This window comes from Nannospalax galili, unplaced genomic scaffold (assembly GCF_000622305.1).
Source record: "Nannospalax galili isolate Female #2095 unplaced genomic scaffold, S.galili_v1.0 scaffold339, whole genome shotgun sequence".
Classification (NCBI taxonomy): Eukaryota; Metazoa; Chordata; class Mammalia; order Rodentia; family Spalacidae; genus Nannospalax; species Nannospalax galili.
Genome location: NW_008344185.1, coordinates 2109123 through 2124484, shown reverse-complemented (window position 1 = coordinate 2124484; position 15362 = coordinate 2109123). Strand labels below are relative to the sequence as shown.

Sequence of the window (15362 nt, the reverse complement as noted above, 5' to 3'; positions counted from 1 at the left end):
GTTTTTTTTTTTTTTTTTTTCAGAGAGCCGCAGGCGCTGTGAATTCACTTGAGTAGGTGTTCTGTTGCAGCCCGCTGGTCACAGGGGAACAGAGAACCTGTATGGAGGAGCGGGTCCAGTGAGCCAAGTCTTTCGTGAACCAATGCCATAGAAAACCGCCCCCAAAGAACCTCAAACAGCTGGTCTGCTGCCCTCTGTATAACATTTTGTTCTGCACTTTTCATCCTAACCCACATAAGCCGAGGCTGCAGTCGTTTAAGAACACAATGTCCCAGGCGGCGGTTTGAGTTCCATCGAATTGCTCACAGCTTGCACTGCTTTAGGTCATTAGCTTCTCCCCTCACCTTTCTTGATTATTCCCTTACCTCGGGAAGGAGCAGGGGAGAAAGGGAGGCAGAGCTGGGGAAGGGGGAAGGGACCCTTTCCTCAAGGCCCTACTGGTTTAGCCCAGACTCCTGGTCTTGACAGAAGCTGGGTTCCTCCTGTAGCCCCGAATCCTCTTGAGAGACTAACACTTTGGAAGGAGCCCTGGGGCACAAAGGGCTTCTAACCAGTCCTCATTTCCCAGAGGCAAGAGCCCTAGATGTACTCAGCCTGAGCTTCACAGAATTCTGAGGGATGAGGACTCCTCCAATGCCATGGAGTTTGCACACTTGGCCATCCTCTCTTATTCCAGAAGAAAGGTGAAAAGTTTAAGTAAGTGCACATTTCTGCCCCTAGATACCCAATAGAGAGCAAGGTGGTGTCTCCCAGAAGAGCAGGTTCTGGCCACTGCTGTTTCTATTTTTCTGTAAGTCTGGGCAAGGTCTTTGTTCTTCCAATTCAAATCGTGTCAGTTGTAAGATTAGCTGAGAATAACCTGAGAGGGGTTTTCAAGTTGTCAGGTGCATAGCTCCCATCACCTCTGAGGCAGTTCATGGCTTACATCAAGGGAAGATCAACTGAATCCACTGCAGTAGGTCCCATATCAGACTTCTTTCTAGACAAACTTTCGGGGTAAGGAGGAAGAATCCAGGAACTCTGATTCTCTCTGCTGGCCCAAGTAGCCAGGGTGGAACAGTGGAAAGAGAAGGCAGTAAACATGTAGGTTCCAAATGTTCCTGTTTGTTGGTCATCTTGGGCAAGACATTTACTTATCTGTAAAAGGTGGACATTATTCCTTGCCTTGAAGGTCAAGTGAAACAGATGTGAAAACTCAAAGTCCTTTCTGAGTGTGAAATAGTGGAGTCATCTTAAAGCTGACCCTGAGGAATGAACAATGTTTACTGTTATGCTAGGGATAAACTGAAGTACAGTACTGTAGATTGATCTGTCTATGGGTGTGAGGTCCTGAAGGCCACCTCGAGCTAAAGATGCTTTGTTCTCCAGGGAGTTTGCCTGTAACTAGAGTCAATCTTAGTAGATGCTGCCCAAGTGTTAGCTCCATCGATCTATTCAGTATTTGTGGAATGTTTACCATATCAGGTGCTGTATCTAACACTGGGAGACTGCAAAAACCCTGTTCTCAAAGAGCTGACAGTTCTGGTGGGGTAAACAAATAACCTGTGTGTCACATTTAAAATTTTGAAATGTGATAAGGGTGATAATATAGGTACCTCTGGGTTTAGAGTTGACAGGAAAAAAAAAGATATCCATTTAAATTCAAAATCAGATAAACAAATACATTTTTTAGCATGTTACAAATATTGCATGGGACATACTTATAAGAAAAAAATAACATCTATTTGAAATCCAAATATTGCATGGGGCATTATACTATAAAAACAGATTATTCTTTATGATAGTCAAATTCAACTGGGCATCCTAATATCTGGCCACCCTATTTGGGTGCCATGGAACTTCATAGTAGGATCAGCCACATTGTCTGGAATGGGTACCCAAGGCATTGATGGTTAAGCCAACAAGGAGGAAGGTGGCCAGAAGAGCAGAGGATTTAGCCAAGACTATTCTAGATGAAGGAAAAGACTGTGGGAAGAAAGTCAGGGCCTGCCTGATGGAGAAGGACACTGCAGAGTGGAAAAGAAAAAGCAGCAGCTGGGTAGACAATAGCTAATGGTTATATAAAACTTGTATGTTAGGTACTCTGTGATTCTCTTTGTGTATATTATACCCATTCAGCTGCATGCCCCAACACTTGGAAGGCAAAGGTGGACCTCTGTGAGTTCAAGACCAGTTTGGTCTATATAGTGAGTTCCAGGCTAACCAGAGTTACATGATGAGACCCTGCCTCAAAAAAATTATACACACGCACACACACACACACACACACACACACACACACACACTCTCATTCTACAAGATAACTTCTAATAGTGTAATTTTTTTATATAAGAAAACACAAACCCACCCAGACACACACACACACACACACACACACACACTCATTCTACAAGATAGCTTCTATTATTGTACCATTTTTATAGATGAGAAAACCAAGGCATCCAGAGGTAAAGATCGGGGTCATATAGATAGTAGAACATAGAACTTGGACTCAAACATAGTCTAGCATCTTGCCCCATGCTATTCTGCTTGAATAGTAAAACTGTGCACTGCCTTGTATACTGCATTAGGGATTTAAATGTCATCTGAAGCCAAGGAAGAAGAGGGAGAGATAGGACTAGGACTGTAGCTCAATGGTGCAGAACTTGCCTAGCAAGTGTGAGACCCTGGGTTTGATCCCCAACACTGCAAAAACAACAAAAAGCAATCTGACTAATGTATAGAAAATGAATCAAAGTGGGCAAGTTAGGTGCAGTAATTCAGGCAAGAGATGATTTGTGGGGAATGAGGGTAGAAATAAGAGATTCCAAGATATTTGTAAGTAGATTTAAAGGGGTCTCAATGTTGAAGGTTTAGATAAAGAGGATTCTGCATCTGGCCTCTGTACCCAGCCAAGTGGATATACAAGTAGTTAAAACAATGAAGCCTCTACAAGTCTGGATAAGGCCAAAAAGAAAGATATAGTGGCACAGGCCTTTAATTCCAGCACTCAGGAGGCAGAGGCAGGCAGATTTCTGAGTTTGAGGCCAGTCTGGTCTACATAGTGAATTCCAGGTCAGTTTCCATCAGGACTCAAATATTAAACAAGACACTGCTTAAATAATGAGCAGAGGTATGTAACAAGTAGCAAGCTTTGTTCTCAACTGTTGCTTAGTTGGATCCAACAGACTGACGATAAATAGAGCATATAGCTCTGCTGTGCTTCATGGAATTGGGCAAAAAATAAACTTTGAAAGGAGCTTTTCTGATTTGGCATAGCAACCCAGTGACACTTTTCAATGCAAGGAAAGGTATTCTATTTATTTTAATTTTTAGTGTTTACTGAAACCACATTTCCTACTAATTTGACTCGGATATAGAAGCCCGCTGTAATAGCTGCCTTCAAAGTTGAGGGCTGGATTTTATATCTAGGACTTCTGTCTGCTGCTTCCCAGAAGAGCTCCCCAGGGTCCATCTCTCTAACACTCAGGCTTTCCAGAACTTCTCTCTATAGACAGAGAGAAAAGCAAAGACTCATAGCCCTCTCTGCATCATGGTGGCTAGCACAATAGCCTTCCTCCTTTTTCTCCACTCTGAATGGCAGCTTGTGCTCACTGTTAAAAGCAGTATTTGCCTTTATTCGTTCATTCACTTATTCACCAAATATTTATTGTCACTAATACCAGGCACTTTTAAAAATTTTATTGGTTGTAGTTGTGTGTGTGTGTGTGTGTGTGTGTGTATACAAGAATACTAGCATGTGTATGTGACAGTCAGAGGACACCTTGAGGGAGTTGGACCTCTCCTTCCAACATGTGGGTCCCCAAAGATTGAACTCAGGTCATCAGGCTTGGGGGCAAGCACCTTTACCCAGTGAGCCATGTCACTGACCCAATTTTCTAAGTCCTAGGATTCTACCAATGAATAAAATAGACCAAAATTTCTTGTCTTTAAATTGCATTTTGGAGAAGTAGACATAACAATCAAATAATATTTAAGCAACATTACATATGTAATGTGTGAGATGATGAGGCAAGCTAAGAAATACAAAGGAGGAATGGGAAAGAGGAGTGGAGAACACAAATATTATATAGAGAAGTCATAAAAAAAGTCACTGGACAACTGACATTGGAGCAAAGACCTGAAAGAATTAAGGGGTGTAGCTTGGCATGGTGGTGCATGCCTTTAATCCTAGCACTCAGGAGACAGCTGTAGGCAGGCGGATCTCTGTGAGTTCAAAGCCAGTCTGGTCTACATAGTACCTGGGGCTACAGGGAGACCCTGTCTCAAAAATAAATGAATGAATGAGTGAATGAATTGATGAATGAATAATTTAAAAAATTTAAAAAAGAATTGAGGAATTGAGGGGTGAAACATTCATATATTATGGGAAAAGAGCATTCTAGACAAATGAGATGGCATGTGCAAAGGCCCAGAGGCAGGAGCCTGTCTGGAGTAGAATAGCAGGTAGGAGTAATGGAAAAGGTTCTGACAAGAGTCCCCTAGATTTTTTAAATAAAATATATCATTATGGTTTTTTATAAATATGATTCCTGGAAACCTTAAAATACATTTATGGCTCTGTCCACCTTACCACAGTGCTTTCTGGATGCGGTTGTAGATGGGACATATAAGGTGACAGCCTTGTACACCCCCTGGTTCATTGATCCCACCTTCTGAAGTTTTCTGACCAGGACTGTCACTGAGACATTTGTGCTACAACTTTCCTCAGTATTTGTGGTATGAACAATCTGGTCCAAGTTCAGAGCTTTTTGCTTGCCCTGTGAAAGGACTTTAAGCTTAATTTCTGTTTATTAATCTTTCTGAGACTTGGGCCCAATGCATTTTAAAGAAGTTACATGAACCTAAAATACCTAAAAAATGTAAAACCTAATTAAACCCAAGCTTTTATAATGAAAGCTTTCAAATGCTTAACCATGATTTGACCTGGTTCTTTTCAGGTGCAGTTATGAAATGTGCAGGAGAATATTTATTAATAGATAGAACCAGAGGTTTGGGGAATCTTTTTTTTTTTTTCCAGTTTGGTACTTCAGTCTGAGGCAAAGCTCTACCCTCCCCTGCCCCAGCTGAAGGTAGGGGCTGAAGTGGAAACACCACATTTACTGTAGTACCTTATTTCAGCAAACAAAGGAGCGAGCTGCCACCTAAATGGGGGCATCTTTGCCAAGCCCTTAGGTAATCTTCAAATGCAGTTTGATGTCATTGAAAATGATATTTACCCATGAGTCTTTTCTTTTAGTGTGCTTAATCTCCAAAACAGAGTGATATTTAAGGTATTTGAAGTCAGACAAGTTTTGCTGGTATTTAGCAAATAAAGGATGGGGATTTTTAGCCCATTTTCTAAACCCAGATGTTTGACTTCCATGTCTAAATGTCCACCTGGGGCAAAGGCTATCTCTTTGTTACTGCCTTTCTGGTGTCTTGCCAATCCCCAGTTCATGAAGGGTTCAATACACATGCTCAAGTGCACCACTTCCCCTCATGCATGGATGTGCTCTCTCTCTCCCACCCACCTGTGGCAACCTGCCCAGCACAGGCAGTACTGAACAATGGCTCGGAGCTTTTTTTTCCAAGTCAGAGTACTTGGGTTTGCAGCCAAGCTGCAGCCAGTAGCTCTGCCCTTCAGCAAGTTACTTGGCCTCAGTGTTCTTCAGTTGAAAGGATGGGATGATAAGAGTATCTTCTAAGATTATCATGAGGATGAAATATGTTATCATCTGCTCAGGAGGTGTTCAGTATGATCAGCTGCTGTTGGATGTCTGCTAGCTAAGGTATAAGGAATATGACTTTATGTCACCCAGGATGACTGGAAAATCCCTTTTTTTCAGTTTGCTATGACTGTGTGTGTGTGTGTGACATTCCACAGGACTTCATCTGAGGTCTGAGACTGAATATTGAATGTTGAACTAGAAGTATAGCTCTCCAAATGAGCATTCCCTAGCATAACATTTTATTTGTAGCCAGGCTAGTTATAAACTCATTATGTAGCTGACAATGATCTTGAACTACTGACCATCCTGCTTCTATCTCCCAGGCACTGGGATTGCAGGCATGTGCTGCCCTACTGAGCCTGTATTAACATTTAAGTATTACATCATTTTAAAAACTTGGGTCTGGAGAGATGGCTCAGAGGTTAAGAATTGTTGCTGTTCTTCCAGAGGATCTGAGTTTGGTTTCCAGCATCCATATTGGGCAGTTCACAACTGCCTGTAATTCCAGCTCTAGGGGATCAAACATCCTCTCTGGCCTCCTTGGGTATCCCCCATCCCCCCCATACAACATAAAAACAAAAATCTTTTTTTGTTCCTAAATTTTATTTGTAAATTCATAAAAAATATTCCAGATCAATGCGTTTTAATCCTCCTCCTCCTCTTCATCCTGGTTAATCTGGAAGTAATGTAATTTATAAGTCTCTTTGCTGTTACCTACTACGAGTAATAAATCATGTAGATTATTCTTCTTCAAATATTTTTTGGTGAGATATTTCAAATACCTTTTGGAAAAAGGCACCTCAGAAGTGACAGTGATCTTGTTCTTGCTCCTTTCGATGGTGACAACCCCTCTGCCAAGGTTCCCAGCCTTCCCATTCACTTTGATTCTCTCCTGGAGAAACTGCTCAAAATTGGCAGCATCCATGATTCCATCTTCTCCAGGGTGGATACAGTCAAGGGTGAACTTCAAAATCTGCCTCTTTTTTTGCCCCCCTTCGCCACAAGCTTTTTCACGGGCGCCATTGTGGCAGGGGAGGCAAAAAACCAAAAATCTTGAACTTCACTCTTGGGCCTGGGGAGATGGTTCAGTGGGTAAAGTGCTTGCTATGCAAGCATCTTTAAGTCCTGAGTTCAAATCCCCAGCATCCATGTAAAAACCAAGTGCAGCTGTGCATGACTATAATCCCTACACTGAGGAAGTAGACACAGGCAGGTTAAGTGAGAGATTCTATCTCAAAAGATAAGGCAGAGGGCTGATGAGACGGCTCTGTGGGTGAAGGTGCTTGTTACCAAGCTTGCAGCCAGACTTTGATTCCCAGGTCCTTTGACCTCCACACGCATGCCCCCACACAAACACAAATAAATGCAATTTAAAAATAAGGTAGAGAGTGATAGACACCTGATGTCAACTTCTGGCCCATACATGTACTCATATATACACACACGTACACTTGCACATACATAAAATACAAGCTTTGTAAAGTACATGGCTGTTCACCACACTCATAATGCTGAATTCTGGCTATTAAAAGGAAATATCCTCTTGAAGTAGAAGGTCTCTAGCAGCATTTCTGTGCTTCTAGGGTTTGGTTCAGAACTGGACATCAGTAAGACCTAACAGGTAATAAACAGCAGCATAATTATAGCTGACACTCACCCAGGCTCAGCACTCTGTAGTATAAAGGATTAAGTTACTTGTTTCCATGGGCCTGATGCTCACTCTGCTGGGTTCTCTTTGGGTGATGGGGGCTGCCTGTGTAGACAGGAATATCAGGAGGGAACAGCCACCTTTGTACTTCCTGTGTGTGTAAAGTTCAATACAGTTCATTATATAATCAAGATGTTTTTATGCTCTTGGACTTGTTTTGGCTATTTATTAGGTAGTTTTATGAAATCATTACCAATGTATAGAGAACAGAAATGTATTCCAAAGAATTAGGCCATCCCTGTGTCACTTGCTTGGGAAGAGGTGTGATTTCTGGAGAGGAAATCAGAATAAAGAAGACGTCAGTAGTTTGCTGAAAGGAAATAACCACTTACTTGCATTTTCCCTTCCCTGGGTTTTGAGGTATCTGGATTTGCTCATTCATGGTGGATATTGAAATAATATGCCTTAGATTCTCTGATACTGAGAATAGGGACACAAAACCAGGAGTCTATAAAAGAAATGATTGATAAGGACCTTCTGGGAGGTATAACTCAGTAGTAGTATTTGCTTAGCACATGCAAAGCCTTGGGTTTGATCTCTAATATTCAATCCCCTCCCCTCAAAAGACAAGGAAACCAGAAGACACAGGTAAATTTTATTACAAAAAGTAAACAAATGCATTTCCTTGGAAGAATAGGCTTCCTGTTTAATCTGGAAATCACTTAAACTCCTATCACAAATTCAGGCTATGATAGTTCATCTTCATTGTCAACTTGACACTTGACTGGACTTGTTATCACCTAGCAGACACAGCTCTACATGAATCTGTAAGGATGTTTCCAGAGAGATTTAACTGAGACGGGAAGACCCAGCTTTAATATGGAATGTGGGCAGCACCATCCCATGGACTGGCATCCCAGACTTCACAAATAAGAAGGGAAAAAAGAGGAAGTGCTCTGAGCACCAACATTCATCTTTGTTTCCTGGACACAATGTAATCAGCCACCTTCCTTCCTGCTGCCTTGCCATCCAAGCCAGGATGAACTGCATCCCCTCAATCTGTGAGCTAAAATAAACCCTTCCTTCTGTCAGGTATTTTGCCATAGCAATGAAAAACATAATTCATATACAGCCCTAATTTTCTTAAAATATTAAAGCTCCTGTACATGGTAAGAAAATAGTAACAATCCAATAAAAATTAGTAAATATTTGAACAGATCAAACTAAAAAAATATGACATGAAAATATGCTCAAATTTGTTAATAAGAAATTAAAATAAATTGAAACTATAATATTTTGTGCTTTTTAACATTTATTATTTGTAGGAGGGGCCACAGACATAACACAGTATATGAGTATAGGTCAGAGGACAACTTTCAGAAGTCATTTTTCTCCTTCCTCTGTGTGTTTCCCAGGGCTTGAACTCAGGTTGTCAGACTTGGTGGTGGGTGCCTTTCCTAACTGAACCAACTCACTGATTTTGCACTTCTTATGATTGGTAACGATCAAAATGTTTGATCATAGTGTTATGGTATGTATATGAATCCCCCCCATTCATATATCAACAGACTGATCCCCAGTGCAGTATTTTGAGGTGCAGACTAGGGAGGTAACTGGGCCATAAGGACTTGGACCTAATCGCTGACTCGATCCATTGATAGATTCATAATTTGATGGGATTATTAGGGCATGGTGAAAATTAAGGGCCTAGTTGGAGGAAGTAGGTCACTGGGTATGGAGAGCATACTTTGGCCCAGGTCCTTGCTTGTCTGCCTTTTTGGATACTGTGAAGTTAACAGTTCTGCTTCCCCACACACTGCCTGCCATGACATTCTGCCCTACCTTCAGCCCCAAAGCAATGAAGCTGACCAATCTTAAACTAAAACCTCTGAAACAGTGAGCCAAAATACTCTTTCCTCCTATAAGTTGATTTGCTTGGGTGTTTTGCTGCTGTGAAAAAAAGTGACTAACATAAGCATGAGGTAAAGTAATAGGTCCTCAATATATTTTTGGTGGAATATAAATTGATACAGTCATTTAGAAAACAGTTTGGCACGATCTGCAAACATTTACACTACTCCTGGATAATTACTCCATATGGATGCAAAATGACTTTATAAAGAAGTATCTAAGGGCTAGAGAGATAGCTCAGTAGTTAAGAGGGCTTGGTGTTCTTGCAGAGGACATAAGTTCAGTTCCCAGCACTCATATTGGGTGGCTCAAAACCACCTGTAACTCCAGCTCCAGGGAAATTAACACCCTCTTCTGGACTTCACAAGTGCCTGCATACACTTGCATACACACACACACAAATACCAATAAGTCCTTTTTTAAAAAAATAAAATACAACAATAGTCTTGTTAAAAGTAAAGCATTGTCATAGCCGGGCGTGGTAGCACACACCTTTAATCCCAGCACTTGGGAGGTAGAGGCAGGTGGATTTCTGTGAGTTCAAGGCCAGCCTGGTCTACATAGTGAGTTCCAGGACAGCTGGGGCTACAGGGAGACTCTGTCTCAAAAAGACCAAAAAAAAAAAAAAAACATTGTCCTCAATAAGGAGCATATAAAATATAGCCTTTGAGAAGACCGAAATATTTATGAGCTGATATAGAAAGACTGTCAAAAAATAAATAGGGATTGGAAAGATGACTCAGCAATTAAGAGCACTGACTGCCATTGCAGAGGACTCAGGTTCAATTCCCAGCACCCATATGGTGGCTGACAACCGCCTGTAACTTCAGTTCCAGGGGATCCAATGCCCTCTTCTGACCTCTGCAGGCACTGCATGACATAAGTGCACCTGCACACCTGCAGGCAATATACACATACACATAAACTAAAAATTTAAAAATATATTTAAAAACTAAATATAAAAATTTTTAAATAGAAAATATATCAGAGAATAAAATAAAGCAAGGTATAAAACATTATTCCAGATTTGTTGTCATTTGTCTTTAAGAAAGAATATATTCATATGTTCTTGTATGTACATGGAATCTCCATGAAAAATATCTAAGAAACTGATCATGCAGGCTGCATTTGGGGAGTAGATCAGGAAGAAGACTAGAAGACAAATATAGAGAGGGATTTTGCCTTCTTTTTGAAATTTGAATAATTTCTTTAAAAAACAGCATCCCTCATAAGCAGCTGGGCTGACAGTTAAAAAAAAAAAAAAAAAAAAACAGCCAGGGAAGCCAGGCAGCCTGCAAAGCAGTGGAAGCAGAGGTCACATATGGACATCAGAAACAAGTGCTACCTTAGTCCATGTCACTATAACAGGATATACTAGACAAAGTAATTTATAGAGAACAGAAATTGATTTTTGTCAGTACTGTGGTCTCACTGTGCAAGATCAAGGGCCAGAGATTTTGTGTGGTGAAAGCTAGGTCCCAGCTTCTAAGACGGGTGATGCATCTTTCTGAGGGGAGGAAGTCGGTGTCTCCATGGCAGAAGGCAGACAGGCAAAAGGACACATTTCCTCCTTTTAAATTAAAAAACAATTATTTTGTGTGTGTGTTTTGCTTACATGTATGTAAGTGTACCCTTGAGTGCAGTGCCCATAGAGGCCAGAAGAGGGTGTCAGATCCCCTGGAACTGGAGTTAAGGATGGCTGTTAGGTGCCATGTGGGTGCTGGGACTGAACAGGGGTCCTCTGCAAGAGTAGGCAGTGATCTTTACCTCTGAGCTATCTCTCCAGCCCCCTTTTAAAAACTTTTTATTAAGGGTTCATGATCCCATTCATGAGAGAGTAGCAGTCATGGCTCTCTAAACACCTTTCAAAGCCCCACCACTGAAAGCAATCATATTGGGAATTTCAGGGTGGGGGGACACATGCAAATCACAGCAAGTGAAAAGACTAAAACAGCTTTGTATGTGACACTGCCTTTGCCTTTGTTTTGGCCTTAGGGCGCATCATTCTTCCTTCATGGAGCCTATGTAGGGTGGCATGCATAGACAGACAAGATATGGGATGGTGGCATTGAGAGTGCCATGGGTTGCTGCACTATTAGGTAAATGTGGTCAGAAGGAGAACAGTGGAAAGGTAACATTTGAGCAAAGATGTCTAGGAAGTAGGAGTTGCCAGGTAGACAACTGTGGGAGAATGAGTACAGTGCTGGGGCTGGAGAGATGGCTCAGCGGTTAAGAGCACTGGCTGCTCTTGCAGAGGACCCGGGTTCAATTCCTAGCACCCATATGGAGACTTAACCATCTGTAACTCCAGTTCTAAGGGATCTGATGCCCTCTTCTGACTTCTGCAGGCATTGCACAACATAGGTCCACTTACACACATGTAGGAATACACTTAACACACATATAACAAAAATAATAAAATATTTCTTTAAAGTAGCGTTAAGTTCCCAAGGCCTGGTGAGTGGCGGAACGACATGGAGACCATCATGGCTGGGACATAAATGAAGAGGGAGCAGCAAAGAGGCCAGAGAGGCAGTGGAGAGGGATCAGGAAGGACCTTATCATCATTTGCTGTGTTCCTCAGCTTGTTAGGTGGCACTCCGTTGCAGCCTCCAGTCACTGCCTCAGCCAGATGAGTGAGGCATAATTATTGCCCTCTTGTTCATGTGAGAGAAGACGGTCAAGTGGATTAAAAAGTTCGCTTTACATGGCCACAAAGTGCAACATGCAGGACTCAAATCCAAGTATGTGATTCCAGTGTGCTATTCATTCTCTGCTGTTTTATACTATTAAGTGCTGAAGGAGGGGCCTGGAGAGATGGCTGCTCTTGCAGAGGACCCAGGTTCGGTTCCCAGAACCCACATGGTGGCTAACAACTGCAACTCCAGTTCTAGGGGATCCAACACCCTCTTCTGATCTCCACAGACAGTGTACAACATGGGTGCACTTATACACATGTAGGCAATACACTGATACACATAAAATAAAAATGATATTTTTTAAAATGGTGAAGGAGAACCAAAGCCCCGAGTCCATCCATAAACCAATGCTTTGAAAGGCAAGCCAAGCTGAGAGGAAAAAATTCACACTCCAAGGCTGAAGAATCCACAGGGTCAGAGCTGGTTACCTTTTCTTGGACTCAACTCTGGAGAAGCTATGGTGTGTCTTAGCAAGGCAGGCAGGACTTACTAACCCAAGTATGTTCCAAGAGGTAAAAACTGAGAATTTGGAGTGAAGTAAAAGAAAACTAGGCTATAAGGCCACTGCTTTGGAGGTGGTCATCTCGCTCAGAGAGCGCTGGTGGTGGGTCAGTGGGTTACCTTGGCTGAAGAATGTTATTTCCTGACTGTGGGGGTGAAGAGGAGGCCTTGGAAAGCTGCTGGCCTCAGAAGAGAGGGTGGCGATGTCTTTGCTCTTGAGCTGTGACTAACAGCCTTTTAGAGAGTACAGCTTGTCTTTCCACCTTGCATTCCTGCTGCCAGTGTATTCTACCTGATGGGGCAGGTCTAAAACAAAGTATTTAAGGAAGGCCTTAAAAACCTGTATTACTGGGATGTAACTAGACCTGGATACTGTAGTTGTCCTTTGCTCTTTCATAATATTTAAGGGGTATCTACCAAGTGCCAAGCATTGCTCGAGCTTTTCAGCAGTGTAAAAGACAAGGCCCCTGGCCACCCAGAGTGAGAAATGATGAAGTTGAAGGCAAAATAAAATAATCAAAACCATATCAGATGGTAGTATGCCTAGGCATAGATTTAAAAAAAAAAAAAAAGCGTAAAGGCAGTAGGGGGTGCTGCAGAGATGACTCAGTGGTTAAGAGCATGTACTGCTCTTGTGGGGAACCAGAGTTCTGTTCTCAGCATTCCTTGGGTGATTGGCAACCTGCAACTCCACATCCAGCTCCAGGGATCTGGCCTCTTCTATCCTCTGTGTATACCTGCACATATGTGGATACACTAACATAGACATACACATATACACATAAATAAAAATATTTTTTAAAAGTGGACAGGTCTACAGTCTGGATGGCCAGCTACTTTAAATTGCATTGTTAGGGATGCCTCTTTAAACGTTTTATTATTTTAATTTTATGTATATGAGTATATTGCCTACATGTATCTAATGCCCATGGAGGTCAGAAGAGGGCACCAGATCCCCTGGAACTGGAGTTATGGATGGTTGTTAGCCACCATGTGGTTGCTAGGAACCAGACCCGGGTCCTCTGCAAGAGCTCTTAACTCCTGAGCCATCTCTCCAGCCCCAGGATGCCTCTTTAAAGAGAGTCTTCAAGGGTTGCTACCATTTTCAAATCAGATAAATATTTTAATGTGCACACCTTTAATAGGCCTTAAATTGATATGTCATTGTTCTAGGAGAGGCATTTTCTGATGGGTGGGTCATTGTTCCAGGAGAAGCATTTTCTGATGGGTTTAGATGATAGTTCCATTTCTCCTAAAATAGTTATCTCAGGTTGATCTGCAAAGGAATAGGAAAAGCATGTAAAAGATGCTTCCCAACCAAACACAAGGTGAAACTAATGCATCTCTGTGTTATTGAGGACGATGATGATGATGATTTTGAATGCTGAGCATCCAGCCTGGAGAAAGGACTCTTTATGCCCAGTGAAGCATGCTGTATTGGTATAATTTCAGACTCCACTTTAGGCTACAGCAGCCCTGTCCTGTCTTTTCTTTCTGTGCTATCCCAAAAACAAGAGGACAGCAATCCATGATAAAATAACCCCCTACCACAAATGTAAAGCAAAGCTTGTTCTATTGAAAATCAACAAAAGGGAAGGCTGAGGGCACAATATGTAATGTGCCTGCTTAGGTGTCAAATCACAGGATGTAGATGAAAACAGCAGCTGTCCAGGGTGCCCTAGTCATGTGTTTCTTAAAACTAATGAGAAAAGGCACCAAAGACTTGGCTTAGCATGCAGCCGGTTAGGATGCCTTGTTGAAAAGTAGCATCTGGCCTCTATATTAACTATATGGATTTGAAAAGGATGGATGGAGAGGCAGAGTTTTCTTCTCCTGTGGCATGTCTAGATGTTAAAGTGGAATCATTTAGGAACAATGTTTCCTAGTATCATAGGAAACTGAGAAATCCTTTTTTTCTCCATATTCAAACCTGTATTTCTGTAGTGATAGTATTACATCTCTTGTTTCTGTAATGAGCTTGAAGAAATGCACATGAATCATTGTGACACAATACCTGGCAAAGGCAGTTTAAATAAGAAAGGATTTATTTTGACTCACAGTTTGAGGGTATAGTCTGTCATGTGGGGAAGGTATGTGGTTGAGTCTGAGCAGCTGGTCACATGTCCACAATCAGGAAGCAGAGAGATGAAATCTTCCTTTCAGCTCCCTTTTCTCCTTTTTCTTCAGTCTAGGATCCCAGCCTATGGACTAGTGCTGTCCACATTTATGGTGGGTCTTCCCACCTCAACCCAACCCAGAAACTCCCTCACAAACATGCCCAGAGGTTGTTTTGTCCCATGGTGATTCTAAATTTCATCAGGTTGACAGGATCACAACACATGTGAGCTGTTTATGGAATATAAGTGCTGAGGTCCACGCACAGTACTCTCCTGGAGTTTATAGTATAATGTCTATTTCTAAGTCAAATTATAATTTTTAGTAACATATACAAGTTTTATGTCCAGCTGTGAAAATGATTTTCACCAAAGTAACATCTTTAGAGAATGTTAGTTTTTTACTGAAGTACAACCACTCTAAAATATCTGAGCATTCACAAGGAAAGTGATGTACAGTAACATGATGGCTCCAGCGCAGCAATCATAGTACTTACTGTACTCATATTTCAATGAACCAGCTGGTGTTCAACATCTGGTCTGAGCCTGGCTCAGTTACTTTTCATCAATAACATTTATTGCATATTATTGATTCTAAAAGTGATGTCTATTTATGGCAGTAAAATTAGAAAGAATCCATAACATATAGAGAATTTTAAATATTACAGTTTTATAATAGGAAGCTTAACATTTTAGTATATAATAGACCCTCCTCGTCTGTAGGGTATCTTTTAAAGCCTTTAGTGGATGCTTAAAACAAGACAGTACCAAACTTATG

The 15362-nt window shown here is 41.5% G+C and overlaps 1 pseudogene; it reads right to left on the bottom strand.

Annotated features, from left to right (window-relative positions):
• Window positions 1-6354: 6354 nt before the first annotated feature.
• On the bottom strand, window positions 6355-6734 carry LOC103739919 (annotated as a pseudogene).
• Window positions 6735-15362: the final 8628 nt, after the last annotated feature.